At 41.3% G+C, this 26,936-nt stretch overlaps 1 long non-coding RNA gene across 1 annotated transcript; it reads left to right on the top strand.

Annotated features, from left to right (window-relative positions):
• The first annotated feature begins 1,243 nt into the window (after positions 1-1,243).
• LOC147148220 (uncharacterized) lies at positions 1,244-26,324 on the top strand. The gene is made up of 3 exons (XR_015086417.1): positions 1,244-1,312; positions 25,924-26,108; positions 26,181-26,324. It is a non-coding gene; the product is annotated as an uncharacterized LOC147148220 (long non-coding RNA).
• Positions 26,325-26,936: the final 612 nt, after the last annotated feature.

The raw sequence follows: 26,936 nt of genomic DNA, 5'->3' as shown, positions 1-26,936 counted from the left end.
TTTAAATGCTATTTCAAACATAGCCCATCATCTCAATTAAGGTTTAATGTCTGCAGGAATGATGGTTATTCGAGGTCAAGGCAAAAGTTTATCTGTGATGGTTTAGGGTGAAAGGCACTCGCATCCTGGAATGTTGACAATTGACAATTGACAATTGTGAACATTGCGTTAAATAAGAATCAATCACATGCCAGTGGCACAAAAGTCAGGTAAGTGACCCACATCACTACTGACGCCATACATAGACTTGATGAATAAGAAAAATATATGCATATGTACTTGTGCACACCCTGATATAGGGGGATTACCCCCGCTGAGGGCCATGATGCAGGCTGTGCGCGGCGGAAACAAATCCTCCACTGGCAGCCGCCGCCCGCCATTGACCAGTGTCCGAGTTTGGTCCTCCTTGCCAGCCATGAGTCGGATTCATTGAAGAGAGGATGGGACACCGTCAAGGCTACTTTCGTCACTTGACACACATCACAACATTTCTTACATAGTGTATCAAAACCACAACATTTACCTACGTTTAGCGGGTGGCACATGAATCTACTGACACAAATTTCCCATTAGGGTCAAGGCCCACCAATAACAATCTCTGATTTCATTTTTGTAAACAACTTTACAGCAAAGGAAGCTTCTTTTCTTAGTCTATACACTCAGCGAGACATAAAGCGTTGCTTGAGAAAAACGTCTTTGAAGCAAAACGCCAAATTGATTGATTTCCAAGTGGTGCAATTAGGCTTTGCAGGTTAATGGCTTTCCTTTGAACTACTCTGGATGGGGCCCTTTCAAAGTAAGTGGGCGGGACAGTCATAGATGCATGCCTGATTGGATCCAGCAAAAATCTACAAAATATTTTGCTCCAAACATAGCCATTTTTTACAGGCAATGAGCTTGACGACGCAGGTACTTTCTTTATATACACAAAGTGATTGCAGGTGAACTGCAAGTCAGTTTGGATTTAAAATACCTTTTATTACACAAAACGTGAGGTTCATTACACTTCGGTGCAGCAAAGAGGGTTGGTTAATGACACTGTAGGTTTAACGACAGTAAACCCTAAGTTGTGTGTGTTTTTTGTTTTTCTGTAGTTTTTCACTTGAAAGGAACATTAGTTTGTGTTATGCACATTCTCTATCATCTTGGTCTTTTGAGTGCAGGAAGTACAGTATTTGTCTTGTACGCGCAGCATCTGACGAACAACTCAGCGGAAATACACAAGCAGAGGTAAACAAACACGGCGAAACTCAGACGCAACACAGAAGCATAATGTTGGAGCGAGGAGGAAACCAACTACTTTAGTAATGTGGTGAGTGACATGAATATAATGTCTTTTATTGACGGTTGAACGTAAGAAGGGGAAATGAGGTCTATTTGCGTCATGACGTTGCTCGTGAGTCACAGTTTAGATGGGCATATTCCAATTGATCACGATTATCATGTATACTACAGGTTATTCTTAATGTTTCACAAACCAGAATTTTGACCTTAACCCGAATATTAACGTGGTCTGTGTACTTTTTTTTTCGTTGTTGTATGTTGGCAATGATAGCTGGCGCTAAAATAAAGTGAAGTGAGAGAGAGGACTAAATAGGACAGGATATTTGAACCATTCCTTATGCATTCATGTTACCAATGGATGAACTAAAGCCTGTTTGAAAACTGCAGTTGTTTGTTTATAATCCACCCTCATCTTGTTGTAAACCCGAATGATGTCATGCACATAAGATTACAATTCCAGCATCACGGCGCCCTAATACTGGTCAGTGGAGACTTCCATTATGTTCCTCTCTCTCATGGACGAACAACTTCACAAATGTAGACAGTGCTACAAGAGAGAATAAAACTCTGCACCTCCTGAGTGCAAAATGACAATATGAAGGGCACTCTTGAATATTTTAATTAATTTATATTTTAAATAATATAATATATTCATTATTATTATTATTATTAGTAGTAGTAGTACTGTATTATTTTTCAATTGTTGCATTTTATGTGCAACACTTTGTTACAGCTGGGGTTGCTGTTAAAGTGCTCAAGAAATTGAGTTGAGTAATAGAGGAATTGGTAGAAATACTCATTCATCTATCAATAAAACCACATAATCATAAGTGGACTGAAAAACTTTCCCTTGATAGTGACGGCGAATGAGCTCTGTTTGCTTTAAGGTGATAACATGTGACTGGCGCCATGCATTTTCCCCACTTTGAATTATATATGACTGTCTTGTAGCTTCAGAAAGGTAGCCTGAACTGTGCCCTGCTTATATCTTCATATCAGCTTCCAGATGACAGTGATAGAGACGTACCGTAAAGTGGGCACTTACACTGGACACACAAATTTAGGGATGGGCGAGTACCGACACCAGGTATCAGGCAGATACTGGTCTTATTTTAAGGTCTCTGTACTCGTGGAGGCTGCCGATACCAGCCACGGACACTTAAGGCAAAAAAAAAAAAAAAAAAAAAAAATCAGACATCGAGAAAGTCCTCCTACATTATTTGGCGCAACTGTATATTGTGTCCCTTTGACACATGTACATTATCTGTGTCACGAAGAAAGGTCTTTATTTACAATTTGTTGGCATTGTGGTAAATTAAATGTTATATATTGAAAGTGCTAGAGGTATTGGTACTTGTTATCGGTAAGTACTAAAAGAGTGAATACTCATACTGGTGTTGGTCTGAAAAAAATAAATAAAATTCCTTACACGTATTGGCTCACATGTGCAGCTCACCTAAATGAACTGAAAATGCATCCAGAAGTGCATTAGGGAGGCCGGAAGTCAGTGACGTTGGATGACAAAGCCCTGGCTCACAATTTCTGTTGTTGCTTGCGGTTTTGTTTGTCGACACCAAACCCAACCAACCCTGCCCTGCCTTTACGGATTTTTGTTTTTGTGCATTAGGAGAGTCATACTACAAGACATTAGCCTTCCCCAAATTGTTCCCATAAGTAGAAAACGAATTGTTTAAACATTGTGAACAATGGCTGTGAACCAGGAGCACAAGGACCAGGGCCTTACTGTATATGGATGTACATGGAAAGCACCAATAATCTTTTACATTTACATCAGATTTAGCTAGAGTACCGGTAATACAGTCGCAGAGTAAAATTAAACATGACATCAGATTTGGCAGCTACTGGATTATGTGTGTTCTTTGACACTTTATTCACACATGCCAAATGGCTGTATCACCAAGACTACCCTGAAATTGGCACTGTGAGAAAAGGAATTTCCACTTATTTGATTTTTTTGATCGACAGGGGCGTAAGCATACTTGGAGATGACTGCTAGTAAAAACGTACAGTATTTGTCAGATAAGCCTATTTTTTTTATCAAGAAAAATAGGTCAGTTAATGCCGCAAAAATGAAACCGTTTGGAGTTTGTCTTTACATGTTCTCGTCAATCCTGCTCCTGGCATCAGCCAATCAGCTCTCACCAGCTACTTGTCTTGTCCAGGTTTCTCATTGGTTTTATTTGCATGTAGTTCCCGGTAGGGCTGAACGATTTTAGGAAACAATTGCATTGCGATTTTTCTGGCAGATATTGCGATTTAAATTAGATTTGCCATTTTCTTCAGATGAAGCTTCGGTGCATTTACAAATACGACATAAATGACATCATACCATCAAATACATTAAAACTATTACTTTGATAATGCAAGTACACTGAAGAGGTTTTGTGAGGGAGACGATCCTTTTTCAAGGTTTTTAAAAGGGTTCAAGTAAGGTAAGACCTATTGTACTACTTGGCATCATGTATAAATATACAATTATGTGTCATAGTATATAAATGTAGTAAATACACAAATATTTTAACCAAAAAATCTTTAAAATTTTGTACTAATGTACACATTCTTTACATTAATGTAAAATTACCATATATTTTTGCTAGACACTGAACTGCTTCAAACAGAGACTGAGGGCTTAGCAATATGGCCTGAAATTCACATCATGGTATTGAATATTATGGTACTAACAGTAATGGTGAGTGTCAAAGTGTAAAAATCATAATGGGGATATTTCTGAAAGTATCATGTTAATTCTTTTCTCTGCTTCTTTTCATTCAAAATTTGCGATTTTAATATAAACATGCTGCTCTATTTAACAAATAAAAATCTTTTTACACCAGCGCCACTTCTGCGCTGATTAGTGTGACCGGTCCACAGTAACATGCCACTGATTGATAGCAGCCCTTTGGAAAAAGCACAGGTTTGACGATCTTGAAATGAGATCTGTCTGAGATTGCGATATCTCTCCCAAAACGATAAATCGTTCAGCCCTAGTTCCCGGTTTCTGATTGTCCATGTCGTGTCATGTTTTCTGTTCCCAGTATTCTTTGATCACTATGTCTATCTCAGTTTTGTGGACTTTAACCATATATTTTTGATGGCACATTTCAGTACAGTACAGTGAACACTACCTTTGTTTGCCATTTTTGTCAAAAAAAAAAAAATTTGACCGGATAAAATTTGACCGCGGGCCGCATTTGGTGATATAATGTGACCACTCTGTAAGTCTGTGTTTGTTTGTTTGGTGCTGTGGGCTCAGAGAGCCAACAAGATCAAGGACTGCCAGGTGGAATACAACCAAAATACGCACAACTGAGACACACACCACACACATTGTAATCACATTACTCACTCCGTGCATAATGTTGGAAAATGTTGTCTTTGTTTTGTGTGATATTTTTCCTTTGAGATCATCATGTATGTCAGTACTTGTAATGAGCATGACAGCTGGCGCCTTCGCAGATCTGAACAGAACGATATCATGGTTGCCGCGCACATCCGGACAGGATGTGACTCATACAAACATCTTAAATGCCACTATTGAATCAGAATCAGAGTGTATTTTTGAATCTGCATAGGTCGGACTTTTCAAATATGTAGGCTACTTATGATGTGACTAGTCAAAGATGCCTGGTGTGCACTACTCAGATAGTGCTGATGATCAGTGTCAGTTCACACAAAAAGGGACAGGGTACCATCTTTAAACAAAAATGATGAAAACATAAGCACAAAGCAGCACGATTGGGTTGGCATAAGGCAAGTAATGTATTTTTCGTAAAGACCCTTTCTCAAATTTAATTCAGCAGTTTCCTGTGAAATATAAAGCTAAACATGTAGCTCCAATACATTAGTCATTATCACTAATAAAGCTACACATCAAAACCACAGACCTCTGCTCAAGGTTTTCATGTCATGCTTAACGATAGCACATGATAATTAATTTGTTATGATGATACATCACCAAAGTAGAAGCCAATCCCAGAGAGAATTGCACATGGTTACCTACAGGAAAAAATAGTCAAGTTGTGCCAATGGCATAACTTCTGTCAATTTCTTATTATTTATTATATATGTACTATGTATGTACTTGTGATGTGTACATGTCATTGTATTTTCTTGTTATTGCACATTGTATTCTTACATTTGATCACTCAAACTATGTGCCATTCTTAATTTTAGACCAAAATCCATCATGCCACGCATATACAAAAGAAAGGCTGACAGGGTTTCAATTCCTCTTAAAGAGTTGGAAAGAGCAGTGGTGGGAGATGAAGATCTGCAGTACGACCATAAAAAGATGTATGAATAAGAAATCCTTGACAAGTGGAATGTCCAGTCGTAGGACGAATCGGTGAAGATATTCAGATGCAGATAGGTGCTCATCTTGGAATATTCATTTTGTTCTGACCATGTGTTCATGTGGCTCTAGGCCTTGTTGAAACAAATTGGACTTTGATTGTGTTAATATAGCATTACGGTTTGAGGGATTAAAATGATCTTTTTTACTTCAGTTATCAATGGCACAATTTACCCCAGTGATTTCTGACTAATGGCACAATTTATTCCGCGCTCGGGCAAGTTGTGCCACAAAACAGCTTTTTTTTCTAAACAGTTTATTTAAGATCCAAAGTGATTGTTCCCAGGGATGCCCAACATCCTATATCTACATATTTTAGTTGGAGGCATCCCCTTGCGTAAAAGGCACTATCAGTAAAAATTGGCAATACTTACCCCACTCTCCCCTAATTGCATATAAAACACCTAGAGAAATTGGCAAAGCCCAAGAATCTCTACTTGCTCTGAATCGAGCGAAGCCAGCCAGGTGCAAGACTGATGCTGCATTCACACCAAATATGTTGAGGTCGTTTCTGGTAGCGCGATTCAATTGAAGTTAACGTAGTTTGCATGCGGGGTGGCGCGGATGACGCTTTTGGAGTGGTAGGAGATGGAGCGAAGCGCCAAAAATCCTTCCATAGGGCCCGTGCACTGCGTCATCACGACGTCATCACGACGTCATCATCCGCCATGTTAGGAGCTATGGTGAATGAGCGTACGTTAAAGGCTGTGTATTTGTCGATTCAAAAACATGTTGAAATGCAAGAAATTGGTGGGCTTTACAAGGATAAATTAGATAGTGAAGCCAGAGACCGATGTCTTGCAAAAATAGACATTATAAATCCTTACAGAATTCCCAAAACTGAGTGGAGCTACCAAACGGCTGTACTTCCTCCTCTGTGTGCGTCGGATATTTTCATGTATCTTGTGTGTAGTGTGAGTGCTTACACTACGAAGCAATTTAAACATTATAAATCTTTAGCCTCTCATGTGCAATTTACAAACGGGTAAGTGCAGGAGCTGCAGATGAAGAAGGCAGCGAACAATAACAACACCATCATTCGGACTAAGGTGTGTGCTGTGTGTTTGCTTGTGAACCGTCCACTTAAGCTGCCCAAACGAACGTACACATTTCCTTTTTAACAGTAATCATTCCTTTCTTTCCTTTTACCTCACTCACGGAGTGCATGCACGTATGTGACTAAAAGAGAGAAAGCAAGAGGATTCTTAACTTTATTTTTGACTTACCGCTATGAAAATGTATGGAGCATACTCTCGCCCAAGACGGAAGGTTTTTGTATGGCGAAATGTTTTCATCTTACAGCCGATAACCAAGCCATCCGACTTCGTTTTGACATGTCCGAAACGAGAGTTCCGTCTTGCGTCTTCCGCCAAGCAGGAAACCTATAAAAACTCAGTCCGTTGTTACATTTTCTTCCTTTGCGATCATGGGTGGCATTGCTGCACCCCCTAACACAGCAACGGTTCACCATGTTTAGATATTTCGGCCATCTAAATCAAACGAGAAACACAGCGTCTAACAACAGTAGTCACGTCGCATCCAGTGCGCTCCCAATATGGCGGCTACCCCGGTAGCGACATCAGAGATGACGCACTGTGCACGGGCCCTATTCATTCACTTTTTTCCCTCTTCGCTTCGCGGCAGCCAATCAGCATCGTGCCGTAATACGTCACACACAGCGTCCTGTACACTCAGCGGGTTTTGTGTGGAGAGCGCAAAATGGAGGAAAAGATTATTATTGCCGTTTGTGGACATCCCATCCTATATAACACGGCCAGCTACCACTACCGGGACAGGAAAAAAAGAGCTGTTACAGCTGTTGAACTTTGCCAAGATGCTTTAGCACAGTGTCGGCCACATGATTGCGATGTCGAAAAATGCTGTCGTCGTCTACTACCAAGCGAAGCTCCTCCCCTCTCCGGTGTGTGCGAATGAAGCAGCTGCGGCATTCAGGTTTCAAATTTCCCACGGTCAAACGCCAGCTAATAAAGCGAAACGGAACGCTTATCCGTGATTGGTGTGAACGTAGCATGAGCGTGGGGTAGCGGCTGCCCAACCAGCCGTGCGCCTTCCTAGCCCGACCACCTGCCTTCCTGCCCGCCTGCCATCCGTCCGCTCCGGTCTCCTTAAAATGGGAGTGAGCCTCTATTCTTCCGTCTCCCCGCGCCAGGACGAGAATGTTACAGAGTGGCGACGTAAATGTCTGGCTCTGACGTGAATCTATGGTTACTGTTATCTCCTGTTTTGTACATTTTTTTTTTTTTTTTTACTGTATTTTCTGTTTTCCTAAACGATGACAAAAGCATCTGTGATCACGAAGCAGTGTGTAATGAGAAGGGTTGAGTTTATGTAAAATGTTTCATAACTTGTATTTTTTTATTTGATTTTTTTATTAATTTATTTATTTATATAAACCCTAACAAAAAGCATTGTCAACAAATCACAGTTGTTCTTTAGTGAAGTGATACGGCAACTAGTTTCCTTCAAGTGGCCCAGTAGTGGTGCACCAGTAATGCCCTAATTTACATAACAAAAACATCTATTCATACCTGAGCATAGGCTATCACCGTATTTTCCGGACTATAATTCACCTTTTTTTTTCATAGTTTGGCCGGGGCTGCGATTTATACTCTGGAGCGACTTATGTGTGAAATTATTAACACATTATTACCTGTATATCATTTCACATGTTATTTTAACCCACATAAGGAAACATAAAGATGAATCCTAAAAGCTATTAAAATGCATGAATAATTTAAATGGTTAAAGAAATTAAAATAGTATGATAGAAAGACAATTTGACTGTCTATCAATCCATCTATACAAAATAGTGTACTGTTCCTTTAAATGTGCCGTGCTTGGCTGTGGTATTGCATCATCAGCCAGCCACACACACTGACACACACACACACACACACATTTGACCCCTCTGTCCATGTTCCGTGTTCCGCAGAGTTAGATTTCCTTTGAGGCAGTTTCCCTGATATTTTTGGAGGATGCTGTTTGCCATAATAAGCCATCTGGCTCCCCTTGTAACTCTGTTCCTCCTCTCTTCTTTAAGGAGGTTCTCCCGAGTACTGGTGTATCGGTTTTGGTCATTATCAACGGCAGCCTGTCTTCTGGTGTAGTCCCCTGATATTTTAAACATGCTGTAGTGCAAACGTGACCTCGATCAAGGTGTGCTGTAAAATTTTAGACCCATTTCCAAGCTGCCTTTTATTTCTAAAATTCTGAAAAAAGTGATGCACTCTTAGTTAAAATCTTTCTTGGATGAACATAATGTCATGGAGGTTTTCCAGCCAGGCTTCAAGATGATGCATAGCACAGAGTTAGCCCTGTTATGTGTTTTTAATGATATTCTCCTGGCAAATGACACTGGAGACTGTATGTCTTGTCTTGTTGGATTTGACTGCAGCATTCGATACAGTGGACCACGGTATTCTTTGGGCCCATTTGCAGCACCAAGTGGGCATTGGTGGAAGCACGCTAGAGTGGTTTGGATCCTATTTGGCTGGCAGGACCTTTTCTGTTAGCTTAGGTTCCCCTGAGTTGCGCTCTGCCCCTCTAACATATGGTGTTCCACAGGGTTCTATTCTGGGACCCTTGCTGTTCGCATTGTATTTGCTGCCCCTGGGTGCCGTCCTTTGAAAAACGGTATTTCCTTCCACTGCTAACTGTCAAATCTTTGTCCCGCTGAGCAAAAAAGACGCTTTCTCCTTATCCTTAGGACCACTTTTGGCCTGTCTAGAAGACATCAAAGCCTGGATGTCACAACATTTCTTAAATTTTAACGAAAAGAAAACAGTTATGGTGTCCGGTCCAAGTGGCCCTTCTACATCCCACCCTGTTGACATGGGCCCCCTGTCTTAACATCTAAAGCCAACAGTCTCGAACTTGGGTTTTAAAATGGACAGTGATCTTAAATTGGACTGGGAATTTAGCGTTGTTGTTAGGTCCAGTTTCTTTCATCTTAGACAGCTGGCTAAGGTCAAGTCCCTCCTTTTTCTTCAGCACTTAAAAATAGTAATCCAGGTCTTTGTTACATCCCGGCTAGATTACTGTAATGCACTTTATTTTGGAGTCAGCTATTCCTCTCTGAAGCGTCTCCAGTTGGTCCAAAACGCTACTGCTCGCCTCCTAATTGGAGTAACCCCAATTCTGGACTCCCTTGACTGGCTCGCAGTGTATTTTAGGGTTCATTTTAAGATGCTTCTATGAGTTTACAACTCTTTAAATGGCCTCGCCCCCGCTCTCTGAGCTCCTCCACTCCTACACACCTTCCCAGAGCCGCAGGTTTACGGACCAAGTGCTGCTCAAGGTGCAGAGAACTAAGCGCTGCCTCAGAGGGTATCGGGCCTTTTCTGTTGCTGGTCTTTCCCTTTGGAATGACCTTCCATTAAATATTAGGCAAGCCCCCTCTCTCTCCATTTTCAAAACCCGTTTGAAGACACATTTCTATTCTTAGGCTTTTGATTCGAAGACTGACAGTTTGATGTTGTTTTCTGGTGTCTATTGTAGATAGCATTTTGTTTTCACTTATTGCTTTCACTTTTTATATTATTGCTATTTTGTTGTTGTGCTTTGTTACAGCCGTAGCTGTTGTGAAATGCGCTTTATAAATAAAGTTGTATTGTATTGTATTGCTCCCACCTCTGATGCCCAGAGGTTGCAAATTCGGCAGCAAATGTGTTCGTTGAAGCCGGCGCGCATCAGAAGCAGAACTATGACGTGTGGAGCAAGGGGCGGAACTTCCAGATCGGCGAGCTGGTGTGGGTGTATACACCCAAAAGAAACCCTAACAAAAGGGACACTGCCCCAAGTTAGACAGCCATTGGGACGGGCCATGTAGAGTACTTGAGTGGGTGGGGGAGGTAGTGCATCGGGTGGAAGATCCTAGGGGCTGGAGGGTTGCTCTACATCGGGACAGGTTGGCTCCGTATCGGGACAGTGTTGTTTCATTATTTGAGGCAGAGGCTGCTTCACTCGCCATTTCAGGATGAGTGGTGGATCCATGTTCCCCAGATCCTATCAATCTTGTCCCTGTTCCACCGACTGGAGGCGGAGGTGGCCAGGATTGACCCCAGAGACCGAGATGAAGGCCACAACGCCCCTTTTTTTTTTTTTTACTCACTAAGGTCCCGTCAATATTTGAGGCCGACCCACATGGACCAGTCCGTCCCTCATGGACCAGTCCGTCCCTCGTCAGCAACAGCCAATTGGCATTGAGAGCATAATTTCCAAATGGAAAGCTGCAGCCAGCTGCAGCCACTCCAGCTCCGCCAGTGTTACTGAAATTGTTCCTTCTAGCTTTCATGATGAGCAAACATCTCATTTTTTACAGCGTGGTAAGACTCGTGCACACCGTGACAGTGTTTTCAATTGAGTCGGAATTTAGTGCTCACAACACTAACACTAGCGTCGCGAGCTCCCAGAGCTTCCCAGCCTTATAAATGTAAAACAAAGAATATAACAATAGTACATGATTAGCAGATCACATCAATTCTATGTATGGCTTGTAAAATTTGTCTGCCATGCTGAGTATGAGATCCGACTTCAGCAAGAGGGTTGATTAAAATTCAGATTCAGAGGTACACATTCTGACATTTTTTGCGTAACTTAAGGGCATCAGTAGCACAACATACATAATGCGGGCTCCATTCACGTTCCAATGGAAGAGGAACATTCGTCCTCCGTTTTACCGAGATTTTTCTGCGCCTTACATGGAAAAAGTGGAGGGGATGGAGTGAGTTCTTTATGAAACTGATGGGTGGGTCGGTGGGGGTTGGGGGAACCGGGAGAACATCCGTCTGTCCCCAGTATCTGTGCCCATGTTGCACAGGAGAAGAATATAACCCTTAATGAAGTCTTTGTTCACCCCGTTTGACAATCTGTGTTTATGTCAAATTTAAAGTAAGGCTTTATTCATTTTATGTGTGGCTTGATTCATAGTAATTAATTAGTTTAGCTTGGAAAATGCATAAGAACTGAAAAATACACCTCTGTAATGATATATTTCACTTTTATGGCAACATTTTCAACACAAGGGTACGTCCATGTTGGGTCCCAGTAGACATAGCCTGTGCAATTTACTGCTCGACAATAGACACAACGAGGAGGACACAAAGAAAACAGTGCCGTTATACATAGCATAACTTTGGAAAGGGTGGACCGGAAACAGCAAACAAGGTGCACACTGGCATGTTATTCCGTGACTTTTACAAAAACAAAGTCCAATGTTAATAGAATAAAAAATATTGCGAGTTTCATTCTAATATTTTCAGACTGATTATTGTATTTGCATCTATATCCATGTAAATTTTGGTGAGAATGGTTTGAGTTACTTTAGATAAGATAAGATAAGATAAGATAAGAATGCCTTTATTGATCCCACAGTGGGGAAATTGTCATTGTTACAGCAGCAAAGATATAGGTCACACAGGGACGGCGGCATAATGTAGCCATTAATGTATAACATTGACGGCAAACATTCGCGATCAAACCTATGTAAATATAAGCAGTAACATGTGTATATACACATGTATATACACACCAACATACATCTACATAAAAAGTATGAGGAACACTCATTTTGGCCTGTACATAGTACAGAGGAAAAATACTCTATAAGTAAGTGACAGTGCTGCAGTGCTGTAGTGAAATGTAAGGAACAGCATTGGATAAAAATAAAACTAGACTAACAGTAGTGGGGAATGTTGAGTATTGCACGGTATTACAGTAGTGGGGAATATTGGGTATTGAACGATATGAGCTCAGGTGCAGGACTGCACGATTGCACTAATGTCCGCCAGTTTGTAGAGACTACACAATGTTCTTGTTAAAGAGTCTGACAGCAGCAGGCAAGAAGGAACGGCGGAATCTCTCCTTTGCACAGCAAGGGTGTAACAGTCTGTCACTGAAGGTGCTGTGGAGTGCTGTTAGGGTGCCCTGGAGGGGGTGGTTCGGGTTGCCCAGCATTGATGACAGCTTGGCCAACATCCTCCTGGCTTTAGGGTCTTCTATGAAAATTCTTGAAGACTCACAATGTCAAGTCTGCTGTCTCAGCACCCGGAGCCCCTGTTTGTGTGTAATACTGTATTTATTCCTACCTAATCGCTTCACTGTAGAAATGCCCCGACACGCTGGATCACTTTTACTTCCTCCGCAAACACAACGGGTGTGACGTCGTCTCTTCTTCTGCGAATGCGGGTCACTTTGGTGACGCATGTGTTCATACAGCAGACAAGACCGAGGTCGCATTTCTAATGTAATATGAACGCTTACACAGAGCATTGAAACCCGCGGTGTGAACCTAGCCTCAGATGAAACCTTAAATGCACTTCGCCATCCAATAGTATCTAGGGGCATTACTAACGCTAAAGAACTTAATTAGATTACATTCGTATTTTTCCCCATGGAAAATGTATTTCTTTCATTAGATAATTAAGATGTAATTTCTTAAATATTGCAAAAATATCGATATTGCAATATGCAAGACCCATATCGCATATTGCATGTGTTTCCAATATATTGCAGTTATCATGTAGGCATGATTGTTATGACTGGTTGTTTACGTGTTGTATCAGTTGCTCTGCAGATGTTATGGTCCTTTTATTCTTTGTGCTTTATGATGTCGTACATGCCTGAAGTCTTACAGTTTAAATCTTTGAGTTAAACACTGACACATCGTCAGTACGTCCAACATTCTTGGAGTGAGGATGCGAACCCTCTTCCAGTCCTGATCTCTGTTGTTACTTTGTATTTTTCTTGATAAAGACTTTTTATTCTTCAACTTCGTGTCATATCTGCGTATGGGTCCAAATCCCGCTCCTCACATGACAATGATGGCATCTTTGAGTATCATATCAGTATCTAGAGGCCGGGAGCCCTCTTTTTTGGAAATCAAAATATGGTCACCGTATTTTAATCTTTAATCTTAAACACTTTGTCCAGAATAAAAAGTTTGGCATCATCATTAACCTAATCAGTGATAAGCAAATGTAAGGGGTTTAATTTGTCATCTGTAACGGAGAGCACCATATCTTTCATGACCTTTTCAAAAACTTTCATTTCTAAGGATTTAAATGCAACTGGTTTTAAGTCACTGAACTTGGCATTTTTAGATTTACATGAAACACGAGAAAAAGTTACAAACTTCAAAATAAAATGTCATTGTAAAATAGACGTTTACAAATGTAGAAGCTCCAATGACCGTGTGTATAATGAAAAAATCTGTTACAAGTACTTGTAAGACCACACTTTTCCCATTCAATTTATACTGAAGAGGAGCAATGGTACAAACACAACACACTGAAGAAACAGTGAATCAGTCACATTTTTAATGAACCAAGCGTTGACGACCTTGAACGTAATAAATGGTTTGTTTTGATCACATATTTTCACCAAGCCTGATGTGGGCAGATCAAAATCACGAACCTCGTGTTCAATGTGAAGGAAATGCTTTGAAGACATTAAGCTGCGCGCATGCGCAATCGCGCAATCGCGCACTGCTCTCACTATCTTCGAGCACAGCAAATGCATACAGCACTTAAAAAAAAAATGAAACCTGAGATGAATTGGCATTTTCATTTTCGCCTCATATAGAGAAATTGAAAAATTTATTTGACACATGTGGTTGACAGAGCGAAGAAAAACACTTAAAAAAAGACAGAAAACGGGAAAGTCTGGCACTGAAAGACAAGCATCATGACACCCACTAGGTTTATTTTACCTTGCCTCGGGTCCTACGCAGCTTCTTTAAAGTGATATTATTGTTAATGTACCTTAATAATCTAACATTACAGCTGCGGAGGGCTTGTTCTCTGTAAACTATGACCACCGTAAACTATGACCACCGTCTATTTGTGGCGCTCTTTATCATCATGCTGTAGATGCTATGCTAACCCGTTATGTCAATGCTAACTGTGTGTAACGTGTCCACCAGCGGGATTGCCCCCACGACAGGCACCGACCAGTCGACCACCTTACGGCCACAGCTCTGATCTGCTGCCTCAACAATGGAGGCACGAAACATGGTCCACTCGGACTTAATGTTCCCTGCCTTCCACCGGGACGTGGGCAAAGTTCTGCCGGAGGTGGGAGTTGAAACTCCTTCTGACAGAGGATCAGGGGAGAGAGACGTTCACAACAAACCCTCACAATAGGTTTGGGTCTGCCTGGTCGGACCGGCATCTTCCCCGCCATCGGAGCCAACACACCACCAGGTGGTGATCAGTTGACAGCTCCGCCCCTCAGCCGCAAATCCGATGATATGACTACAAAGTCGATCATCCAACTGCGGCCTGGGGTGTCCTGGTGCCAAGTGCACATATGGACACCCTTATGTTTGAACATGGTGTTCGTCATGGACAACCCGTGACGAGCGCACGAGCCCAGTAACAGAACACCACTCGGGTTCAGATCGGGGGGTCATTCCTCCCAATCACACCCTTTCAGGTCTCATTGTGTTGCTCACAGTTGTCCACAGAATGTTTTGTGTGCTCAGACGTATGGAAAATTAGGGGGAAACATAGGTTGTGACTTGTGAGCTTTGTGGAGACATGCTGTTTTACCTTGCTATCAATTGTTACAAACTGAGAGTAATGTGAATGATTTATATCTATCAATTTGTCAGTCTTCAGTCTTATTACATTTACTTGTAAGTGTATACAGGACTAAATTATAGACAACAGTGTATGCCTTTCTTAAGCGTTTTGTCTCCAGCAACTCAGCATTCACACACAATCTCTGTACAAAATGTAATGAAGGAGATGTGGCGGAAGGACTGGCAATGGGTGAGTATACAAAAATTAGCAACTGCTGCAAGAATAAACTTAAATGTGTACTGTTTAAAACATCAAAGCATGCAAATGTCAGTTAATAGCATGGACTAAGATGATGTTTTCATAACAAGTGGATTCTTAGAGGGCTTAAATACTACAGCCCCAAAACATATACAGTAGTGCATTGGAAAATCAATTTCAATTCAAAGAAAATGTTGCTAATTAGCTTTTAGAGTGGGGCCTTGGGTGCCACAGTGGTGAAGCACAAAAGTACTAATCCAATCACTTTTCATGCCTTGACACAAGCAGCTTTGGAAAAAAGGTTTTCATTTTCACCCTGAAGGCTGTCTATCACTTCTTACTTTCTTAAAAGCCTCCTGTTAAATGAGGATTTTATACCTAAAAAGGGGATGTTAAGAGTCCATCACAGACACAAACTAAGGACAATAGAAATGGAAGAAACGCTGAAGGACAGGCAGGAATGTGCAGGCTGGAAATGTCAATGGAAAAGTTGTCTGAAATTAAGCATTGACCAAGCAACTACAATTTGAAGCACTCAAGGAAAAAAAAAAGAAGGAAAATCATAGTCTCAATTGACAAAAACAAAGATGGCGAACCACAGGCTTCACGTTGCCTTTGTGTTAGCCCAGGTTTAAGACTGGGACACGCCTTGTTCAATATCGATAGCATATGGGAAAATGCCGTTGTTTCTCTGCAGCATATAACGTTTTACACATTGTCTAATAGTTTAAAATTGATCAGACCTGACTCGGCTGAACAACAAACCATGCAGCTGACATTCACCAAGAAAGAGCAAATGTCTGTCTGATTGATTTCAGTATGAAAATATCATTCTGTGTTCCGTCCGCAATAATGTGTGGGTGTGTGTGTGTTTGAGTAAATGACATTGCTGTGGGCTGGGATAGGCTCCAGCGCCTCCCCGCGACCCTGTATAGGATAAGCAGTTTGGAAGATGACATGACATGACATGACATTGCTGTGCAAATTACTTTACAAACAGTAATTAGTTATAGTTACTAATTAAATCAAAATGATGTGCCATTGAAAGATGTTTAGAGATTCAAGTTTCAATGCGTGGTCCTTGTTAGTGATTAAAATTGACACTTACTACAATCAATTACAAACAAAAAGAGTGCACACAAATTAGGGCAGATGGTCGATTAAAAATTGTCAGTGCGATTATTCACATGATTTCCATAGTTAACTTCCTTATAGTTAGATCTGTTGGAAATATTCAATGAAATAATATTTTTCAAGTTTTGAATACTCTTGTTTACATGAATGTGGCCAAATATATTTAACATATTAAAATATTCGTTTATATTCTAGTTCACTGATACAGTAATTTCATAGTATTTTCTTAAGTTATTTGAAATGAATATATATATGGACTAAAAAGGAGTGTAAAATATTGTGTTGTGGAGAATCTGTTGCACTGATCTGCTGTGGAATTCGCGTGGGATTGAACATGAGGGTTGAGGAGATGGTTTATAGTGGGGAAAAGCTGTTTGGAGTTCACTGGACTGTTGTTGGTGATAATGGAGTGGGGCAGCTGCATAGGCTTTCTGGTGATCTTTATACCCCAATTCATGAACCAGGAGTTAAAGCCAGTGGCATGAGAGAAATCGGTTGCTAAGGAGCAGGAGGGATTGTCATTGTGGATGTTCAGATACAGTATATTTAGAGGATGCAAGGAAAGTGAGTAGATCAGGAAACTCGTGATAAAGGCTGCATGTGGTTTGGGGGGGTCTGTAGATATTCTCCAATCGATATCAAATTGCATATCATTCCTAGACAGTCTACATCACAAATGACTTTATTCGCTGAAATCCTTTGGACTTATGTTCTGACATTCTTCTGTTAGGCAGGAGCCAACTAATTGTCACTACCAGCAGTAATGAAGATTTACTTTCTTGAAAACTGTCCATCCTCCATGTTCTTTTCCCCTCTTTCATGCTTTTTGTCGCCCTGTTTGCGAATAAAGCAAGCAGTAGTGTAGTGAGTGCACGGACTATATATATGGCTTTACGTTGACATTTATGTCCACCCGTGAGTAACCGCTGCAAACGAGGTCAGAGGGGAGTCATATAGACTGAATTTCCAGTAAATAAGGGCCTTCACTATTTGATAAATGGAATGGATTGGTTCATGACAAAGTCACTTTACCTGGCTTAGACTATGAAGTGAAGGAAGACCATACATAGATTTATGATCATATTTAAAGGGGAATTCAAACCAAACACATTTTTGTCAAGAACATGTTCCCAGCAGGCCCACTAGTTGAAACAAGGAATTCTGATTAATATTTGTGGAATATGAGTTAAGCAGCCAAATCCACCCCTTTTTATCCATCTCAGGGGGGCGGCCAGTTTGTCACTTCTGTCGACTGAAAATGACTTCACAACTGCTCAGGGCTCAGGTAACGACCAATCACGGCTCAGCTACAGGAAACAGGTCAGCCATGATTGGTAGTTACCTGAGCCCTGAGCAGTTGTGGTCATTTTCAGTCAACAGAATTGACAAAATGGCCGCCCCCAAGAGATGGCCAAAAACGGGTAAATTAACAGCTTATTCCACAAACGCAGTATTTATCAGAATGCCTTGTTTCAACTAGTGGGCTTGCATAGAACAAAAAGATTGGGTTGGTTTACCCTTTAAGGGAATAATAATAATAGTCCATCCTTCACATTCTTTACCTTAAAGTGCTTTGAGTTGGCTCTGTGTGCTATCCAGAGCCTGGATTCTAGGCCTGTACTAGTGAAATCGAGGTCACAGAGAAAACACGGACTGGATTTTTAGTAAGTGGTAACACTCTGAATATCATTTAACTGGAGCAGACTGGATAACAACACACAGCAAGGGGCGTTCTCAAGAAAAGGGGAAGCTCACAGATTTATCATCATATTTAAGAGAATAACGTTGAATTAGGCGGTACGGTGGTCGACTGGTTAGCACGTCCGCCTCACAGTTCAGAGGTCGTGGTTTCGATCTCGGCTCCGGCCTCCCTGTGTGGAGTTTCCATGTTCTGCCCGTGCCTGCGTGGGTTTTCTCCGGATACTCCGGTTTCCTCCCACATTCCAAAAACATGCATGGTAAGTTGATTGGACGCTCTAAATTGCACCTAGGTGTGATTGTGAGTGTGTGTGATTGTTTGTCTCTGTGTGCAACCAATTCAGGGTGTCCCCCCTTCTGCCCGAAGACAGCTGGGATAGGCTCTAGCTCACCCGTGACCCTTGTGAGGATAAGCCGTATGGATAATGGATGGACGGATGGATGTTGAATTAGGTGTATAATTAAAATCCTTTTCTGGACAATCTGAACATATGCAGGCATGGCATGATGACACGCCAGTATATTGCAACCATTTGCAAACGGCAATTATCTACACCACAAAATCTCTTTCGTCAAATTCTTCACTAGGCATGAGGGTGGCCAATGGTGACTGTGGCGTTAGATTTAGCATTAGGATATTGTTTGCTCGCCAAATAGGGGGTGTGCGTTAATCGCACGTTAAACAAAATTTGTTGCATTAAAGGGACTTTGCATTCAATGCGTTATTTAATGTATTCATTTTGGCAGCCCTAACACAAATATAAACTATATTCATGTTGCTTTAAAACAAACTGAGTCTAACTACCAAATGTCATGTAGTATTGCAGATGTAAGAAAGTCATATGTTTACAAAGTGAATCAATCAAAATAACAGAATAGATGTTTGGGAACTAATTATATTCAGTAACCCACGTTTTTTGTGGAGAACATTTTTACAAAAAATGTTGGTTTATTGTAGGCGGACTTTTGCTATTTGCGGGCCTGCCTGGTCCCTATCCCCCTCGAATAGCATGGGTCCATTGGATTTTGAAAATCTGTTTGCATGGCATGCATATTCTTGCTCCGACTGGTATTTTGGCAACCAGTGCTTTGGATTTGTTAAGCTGCGTCCGAGACAACACATGGGGGGGTCTAAAAAAAAAATCAATCTTCATTTGTTTGGCAAAGTCTTTGTCTTAGGCTGGCAGGAAGCATAAAGAACCATGGCTTTCAAGGAAAAACAATTAGCATGATGGAGCTTCTTTGGCTGATATTGAAATAATGACAGTCACAGTGTGGCCAGCATCATCTCCTGACATCAAACCCACTGAGAACATGTGGAGCAAATCCTCGTATGCTTGCATGGTTGTTAGCTGGTTCTTTTGTAGTCTGCAGCGCGAATATACAGTTGAGCAAATTCAGTTCCGTTTCAGTTTATTCATATATTCAGACATATTTCACAATGTTTACTCACAAAACATAGTACCTATAAATGTTGTCCGAAAGGGAAAATGGGCAGAAGCATGAGCTAAAAAAATGAAAATGAAAAAAAAAAAAAAAAAAAAAAACTATTCTTGGACTGACAATTATTAACACCAATATTATTACCAAATTTAACATGTATCTTGAGTGGCTTGTTTTGGGTCAAAATGGCATTTTTTGCTTTGTTGTTTTTAAAAGATCTCGTGATATATGACAGATATATGACAGAACCCTGACGCTTGCTTCTCAGTTTTGTCAGTCACATCTTAATACAGTATTTTTTTAATTTAGCGCTTCTGAAGTAACATCGATGAAATCAAGATTCCGCAACTTCAGTATGCTGACCTTCGGTATTGCTACAAGTGAAGCAAGTACAGTTCATTTAGTCAGTGGCCTTGTGTGATTCCTGTCTATGAAAAGACACGATGAAAAGCTTCACCCTTTCCAAACTCCCACGCACATTCATCTTGTTTCCTTGGACATTTTAGATGTACAGTACAGACCCAGCGATTCAATTTTAAAGCCAGTGACGTGTATCTCCCTAGTTCTGTCTCTTGGTGTATTTTTAACAGCGTTAACAAGCATCATGTAGCAGCCGTTGTGTCACAGATAGATGATGGTTTGACCCCCACCCACTGGCAGCCACGCATGCTTTTCAGTCTCACAGCAATGGCTTTGCGGATACTTCCAAATGTCAAACCCATCTGTTCCCGCGTATGTACAAAAAAAGGTGAAGGCGTTTGCTGTACTGTCAGCAGGAGTTTTGACACCAATAGTGAGCTCACATTTTATTATTTGTCTAGGGGAAAAGTCATAAAAATGGAATAATAAAGATGATCTACAGTTGCATCTGGATGATTTACCATATACTTTGAAATCAAATAAGATTGACTTTTCAATGCCTCCATAGTTTCCTATTGATGACACTCCCTTTTTTGTAAGACATATTTCTGTTGCAGTAGAGAAAACATCTTTATTGGGATGATTAGTACCTTTAGAAGATCTGACCTTTTGCAATTAAATGAACGCTTAGAAAAGAAGTTGAATGTTTAACATTACAATATAACGCCCAGAAGGCGATCATTTGACTGCTTATGCTTTTACATTTGACGATGTCACCCCACCATATCACCTGCTATTTTGGCAAGGAATGGCGAATTTACAAATTAAAGTCATCTACTTGTAGCCACCAGAGTTATTTGTCAAATATCACCCAGATTTGTCATTCAATAGTTGCAAAAAAAGTTGTAAAACCCCCTTAGGCGTTCTAGCCGCCGCCCTGCCTGGGCAGGATCGTTGATTTCAAATTAATTCATCTAGGTCCTCTTATTTAATTCTTGATCTTGATTTCAATTTACTCCTCCTTCCTTTTGACTAGAAAGTAAGAAGTATTAGTAATAATTAAGGCGGCACGGTGGTTGACTGGTTAGCATGTCCGCTTCACAGTTCAGAGGTCGTGGGTTCGATACCGGCCTCCCTGTGTGGAGTTTGCATGTTCTCCCCGTGCCTGCGTGGGTTTTCTCCGGGTACTCCGGTTTCCTCCCACATTCCAAAAGCATGCATGGTAAGTTGATTGGACTCTCTAAATTGCCCCTAGGTGTGATTGTGAGTGCGGATGTTTGTCTCTGTGTGCCCTGCGATTGGCTGGCAACCAATTCAGGGTGTCCCCCGCCTACTGCCCGAAGACAGCTGGGATAGGCTCCAGCACGCCCCGCGACCCTTGTGAGGATAAGCGGTATAGACAATGGATGGATGGATGGATAGTAATAATTAGTTAGAATATACAGGGGTGCACATAACTGGTACGCATGCGCAACAGAAATCACTGATGCGTACCTTCATTTGCGTCACGACATGCATTTGCGTACCTGTACGCTCTAGTGGTATAAAAAACAAAAACAAAAAAAAAACCACTAGTGGTGCAGTGGATCGGAATCATCTTTGATTGGCAAGGATCAAGCATCGGTTCAGGATGGACACGATTCGCAGATTGATGGGTGAAAAAAACTGCGTGTTCACAATCCGCAGTACATTCAGTAGAGGAAGTTGAATACCCTCAAGATCACTAATTTCAAAATAAAGCTTAAAGCTGTTATCATTAGCTAGTAGTTCAACAGCTGCTACTTGGCTTACTTACTTTTTTTGTTTAACTTCTTTCTATATTGTGGACTAAAATTACTTTGTAATGTGCTGTCCATGTTTTAAGAAGGTGCCTTAAATTGCACTTCAAGTTTTTTCATTATGAAAAAAAAATACAATAAAACTTCAAATGCCTTCATTTAATTTATAACAGCACGTTGCCTAGTACCGTATTTTCCGGACTATAAATCACTTTTTTTCATAGTTTGGCTGGGGGTGCGACTTATACTCTGGAGCGACTTATGTGTGAAATGATTAGCACATTACTGTCATGGATTGTTAGTGCTGACTTGTGACTTATATTTTGCCTCCCTCTGAAGGTGCTTTAGCGCTAAAGCGCCTGCAGAGGGAGACAAAACATCATAAATACATAATAATCATAAAGTCAGCACCATCAAGCCATGACAATTACTTCTATATCATTTCACATATTATTGTAACCAACATAAAGAAACATAAGATACATCCTAAAAGCTATTAAAATGCATGAACAATTTAAACGGTTAAAGTCTAATGTTTTGTTAAACTAACAGACCTTGCTAGTCGAGGAAGCCAGCTTATCCAATCAACTAAACATTCACAAACTCCACTGACTCCAGGTGTGCAGCGAAGTTGCCTGTTTATATTGTGAAACTGCACAAGAAACAGAAAATACTATAAATTCATGCATTACATACACATGTATTTTCATAGACATGAACAAGATGAGCCTATGCTAATGATTAGCAACCGTGATTAGCATTAGCGATAGCGATTAGTATGTTTAGTCAACAACACAGTACAATCAGCCACACTTCAGCTTGTATATAAATGTTGCATGGTCATTACCGGTACACACAATTGTCTAAGTTACTTACAGATGATGGTTGAATAAGAACGAACCACAAACAGGCCGTTGTCTGCCTCTGGCTGGGGTATTGCATCATGCAGCCACACACATAAGGAGGAGCACACTCAGCAGAGAGGAGAGGAAGACATAATTACGACCGAATACATAAATACTTTTGGAGACTTGGAAACATTCTACATGGTCGGGGATGAATAAAAGACTTATTTAAGCGATCTACAATCGTTTTGGTGAGTTTAAAGTTATCTTGTATGCTACATGTAGCATCGTAGCTCGGTGGAAATTATGTGTACTAAGCGCACAATTTCCTCCCAAAATGCGACTTATACTACTGTGCGATATTTTTTTCCCACTTTATTATGCATTTTATGGCTGGTGCGACTTGTACTCCGGAGCGCCTTATAGTCCGGAAAATATGGTAATTGTAAGGAAATATTCTGCTCAAAATATCTGACAGGATTCGTTGAAATGTATACACTGTACCACTTACAAAATTGCGTTAAATTGTGTTCTTAAATCCTAAACGGCCATATTAGACATTAGGAGTTGATTTTTTTATGGGCAAAAGCATTTTATGAAATAAATGGAGACAAAGTTCTATTTAGCTTTTTTTAAATTTATTTATTTATTTTATTTTTATTTTTGCTCATATAAATAAACGATCCGATCCGTGACTCAAAATCCATGACTAATCCGAACTGTGACTTATGTGATCCGTTGGTCCGAGTACCAAAGACAATCTCCTGGTACTCATGTGAGTACCGCATGAAAAAAAATTATGTGCACCCCTGAGAATATATTTATATTGAAGGTGAGTTTTGCCTCCAACAGTCCACAGCTCCCTTACCATCTGCCTATCTTGCCGAATGTGCGAGCCGGCCCGGTTGTGTAACATTGTGGAATTATAAAGTATTTGCATGACTCACCTGAAAATATCAACTTTGAAGGATATTTACTTAACTCGAAAAATTATATAATCATAATGTAAAGCCAAACAATTACCTGTTCAGTGTCATACCCTTCATCAAGGTTGGCCCAGAGTTTCTGCTCAATTAACCTCCTCTAACCCTGCATGGTAAAGTTACTGCTGTCAAGCTGTGAGCCTTGTGTGTGTGGGTGCGTGAGTGTGTGTGTGCGTGTGCGTGAAGTCACATGGACTTGCAAAGTAATTTCCTGCCAAACAGTTCTTTGATACCAAGCAGGAAATGTTCACATTAGCTCACTCTGTGTGAGGATGATCCCAGAACGAGTTATGCTACAATTTGATTGCAAAAAGACATCTTGGGCCCAAATGTTACCTTGTTTGTTTTGTATTGGAATAATGCATTCATATGCCTGGCAAGAGTTTATTTTTCTGAATCTGAGCCGTGATTGATCGTTGTGAGCAGTTGTGATGTCATTTTCAGTCGACAGAAGACAAAATGGCCACCCCCAGAGATGGCTAAAAACGAGTGGATAAGCACTTATTCTCCAAACGCAATATTTATCAGAATGCCCTCTTTCAACTAGTGGGCTTGCATAGAACATATTCTTGAAAAAAATATGTTTGTGTTGACTTGACTTCCTCTGTTCTTTTGGGTTACAGGACCCAAAACTTCTATAATGACACCATTCAACCACTTCTTTCCGAAAATGCTGAATAGTATCCAGCTTCAACAGAGACAACCTGGTGCTAACCTGTTTTCTCAAAAACAGCTCAGCAGGTATTGTCTGGGTAGTGGAGTGTGGCATGTTCCTGTAGCTGAACGAAAAAATAAAAAAAAATCTAATCATCAACTTGTGGGTCACTGATAGTGTAGTGGTACACACGCCTGAGTTGTGTGTGGGCAGCGTGGGATCGATTCCCGCTCAGTGACGGTGTCTGTGTGTGCCCTGCGACTGGCTGGCGACCAGTTCGGGGTGTAGTCTGCCGTCGCCCGTTGACGGCTGGGATAGGCTCCAGCACCTCCCCGTGACCCTGTATAGGATAAGCGGTTTGGAAGATGACACATAATCATGAACTTACATTTAGCCAACGACTTTTTGAAATTTTGAACCAGCCTTTCAGCCAACTCATTTTGGTTGGCCCAATGATCGAGTGCCGATCGAGTGCCGATCTGCGAGTATACAGGGGTCAGCTGTCATTTCAAGTTGTAAAATCACCATTCACCACTAGATGACAACACGTCCCAGATGCACTTAGACCGGCCGGGTCTTCTGTTGCCCTTTACTCCAACGTCAGTCAGCCCAATAATTTTTTGCGGATTTGGAAAATATTACACTTTGGAGTTAGTTGAGTTTTTTATGACAAAAAATGCAAAATGAGTTCTTGCATTCCATGTTGGTTTCTTGTTCAGCAGTTTTTTGCCATCCCTGAATGGTCATTTTGATGAAAGCCCTTTGCACTGGAAAAAACCCAACTCACTGTATGTGGTTATTTTGTTGCTTGTTTCAAACTCTGTGTCGGCTTATGACCGTGGTTGAATGAAATATGTGAATAGCACATATTTTGCACAAATGTGTGTATTTTGTTCATATTTCAAATAGCATTTTTGTCCAACATCAAGTTAGGCAGTGCGTGGTCCAATGTGGGTCCCCCCAGGAGCACTCATGAGAAATTGCGGTCCCCTCCAGCATATAAATTGCCCATCCCTGATCGAAATGTTTGAGTCAATTTGAGTGTCAGTTACAGCAGTGGTCCCCAACCTTTTTTCTGCCACTGACCAGTTCATACAAGTCTATACCGTTCGCGGCCCGGCCATGTAACTATTCACCGTCAGCGTGGGGGATGAGAGTGGTGCCCAATACGACTATTTGTTTTACTCATTTGCTAGCTTGTGCATTTAATATTAGCGTTACGCGACGGAGATGCTAGCTTGTGCATTTAATATTAGCATTACGCGACGAAGACAACTTGGCTTCCCCAGGGGGGGGCCTTTGCTGGTGGTTGGGGACCCCTGAGTTACAGCACACAGTACTTGCGCTTGGCGATCTTATTATGAAACTCACAATTGCACCACTTCTGGTGGCGGACTTACGACACTCCTCTGAAGATGGAAGAGCGGCAACAGACTTGCTGCGATGCCTTGATGGAACCACCTCATGCCCACGTTTGGAGCTGCATGAAGTGTAATGACATGCGAGTGTGCCACCAACATGCACTAATCTGTCAGACGAGACGACCGTTAATCCCCCGAATGTGTCCTCAGCCAAGCGCTGTGGTGTTGGGTGGCTGGAGTACAGCTTCAGCTGCTACAAGAAGATGGCCGCCACTGGGGACCCGTCACGACTGCGTCCTAGAGGGCGGCGACCTGGTCTCCATCACCTCGAAGGATGATGAAGACAGAGGACCATGGGTGAGAAGACCTGCTTCTGGGTGGGACTCTCCAAGCTGGTGAGATGGAAGCGCAAGCGGCCGGTGACTCCGTAGCGGTACTTCATTGACAACTGGCATTGGTTTCGGCAGAACTGCAGCAATGTCCAGTGTCACTTCGGAAGTGGAAGCCAGCCTTGGACTTGGACTGGGCCCAACATCACTCCGAAAGTTAAGAAGTCACGTCTTTACATGCATTGATTGTCAGGCGTTGACGAACGTTGAGATTTTGGAACCGACTTCCAAAATGTGAAAGAGGCCACACACGATGAGGAAAAAGGGCTTTTGCTGACTGTTATGACCCCTCCTCAAGATGGCGAGGAGGAGGGGTCTAACATAGGTGTGAGAGTTTGAATGATTAAAATAAAAAGGTGCTCTAACAAAAATCTGGCCATATGAAAACAAAATGGAGTGATCGCTCCCAAATCCCGACTGCCCTAGTGCACGCACGAATGGATAAAGTGGATTGAGCAATGAATTATAGAGGTTATGGTGAAAACGAATGAATAGAGTGGCTACACAAAAGGATAAATGAAGGTCATATGGCGAAGAAGGTGCACTAAACAAAAGACAGTGGTACACAAACACAGAGATATTGTCAGGTGTGCCGTGGGAAATTATCTAATTTGTGTGCCTGTGCAGTCTAGCGCCTGGCAGCGTAATCATGTATTTACTACATTGTAGTACTCTTCCATACCAGCAGGTGGCAACAGCAGCAGCAGGTAGCCAATTGTCTTTGTTTAGAGACAAGCGAATTTGTGATGCATGTTTATCCAAACAGGCCCATGTTTCACACTGAGTAAATATCAATACGAAACATTATAAATACTTTTTTCTTTGTGTTTGTTT

Source organism: Filicampus tigris, chromosome 4, assembly GCF_054856515.1.
Source record: "Filicampus tigris isolate MCC_2025a chromosome 4, RoL_Ftig_1.0, whole genome shotgun sequence".
Classification (NCBI taxonomy): Eukaryota; Metazoa; Chordata; class Actinopteri; order Syngnathiformes; family Syngnathidae; genus Filicampus; species Filicampus tigris.
The sequence above is the reverse complement of the archived record's forward strand: the minus strand, read 5'-3'. Positions and strand labels throughout refer to the sequence as shown.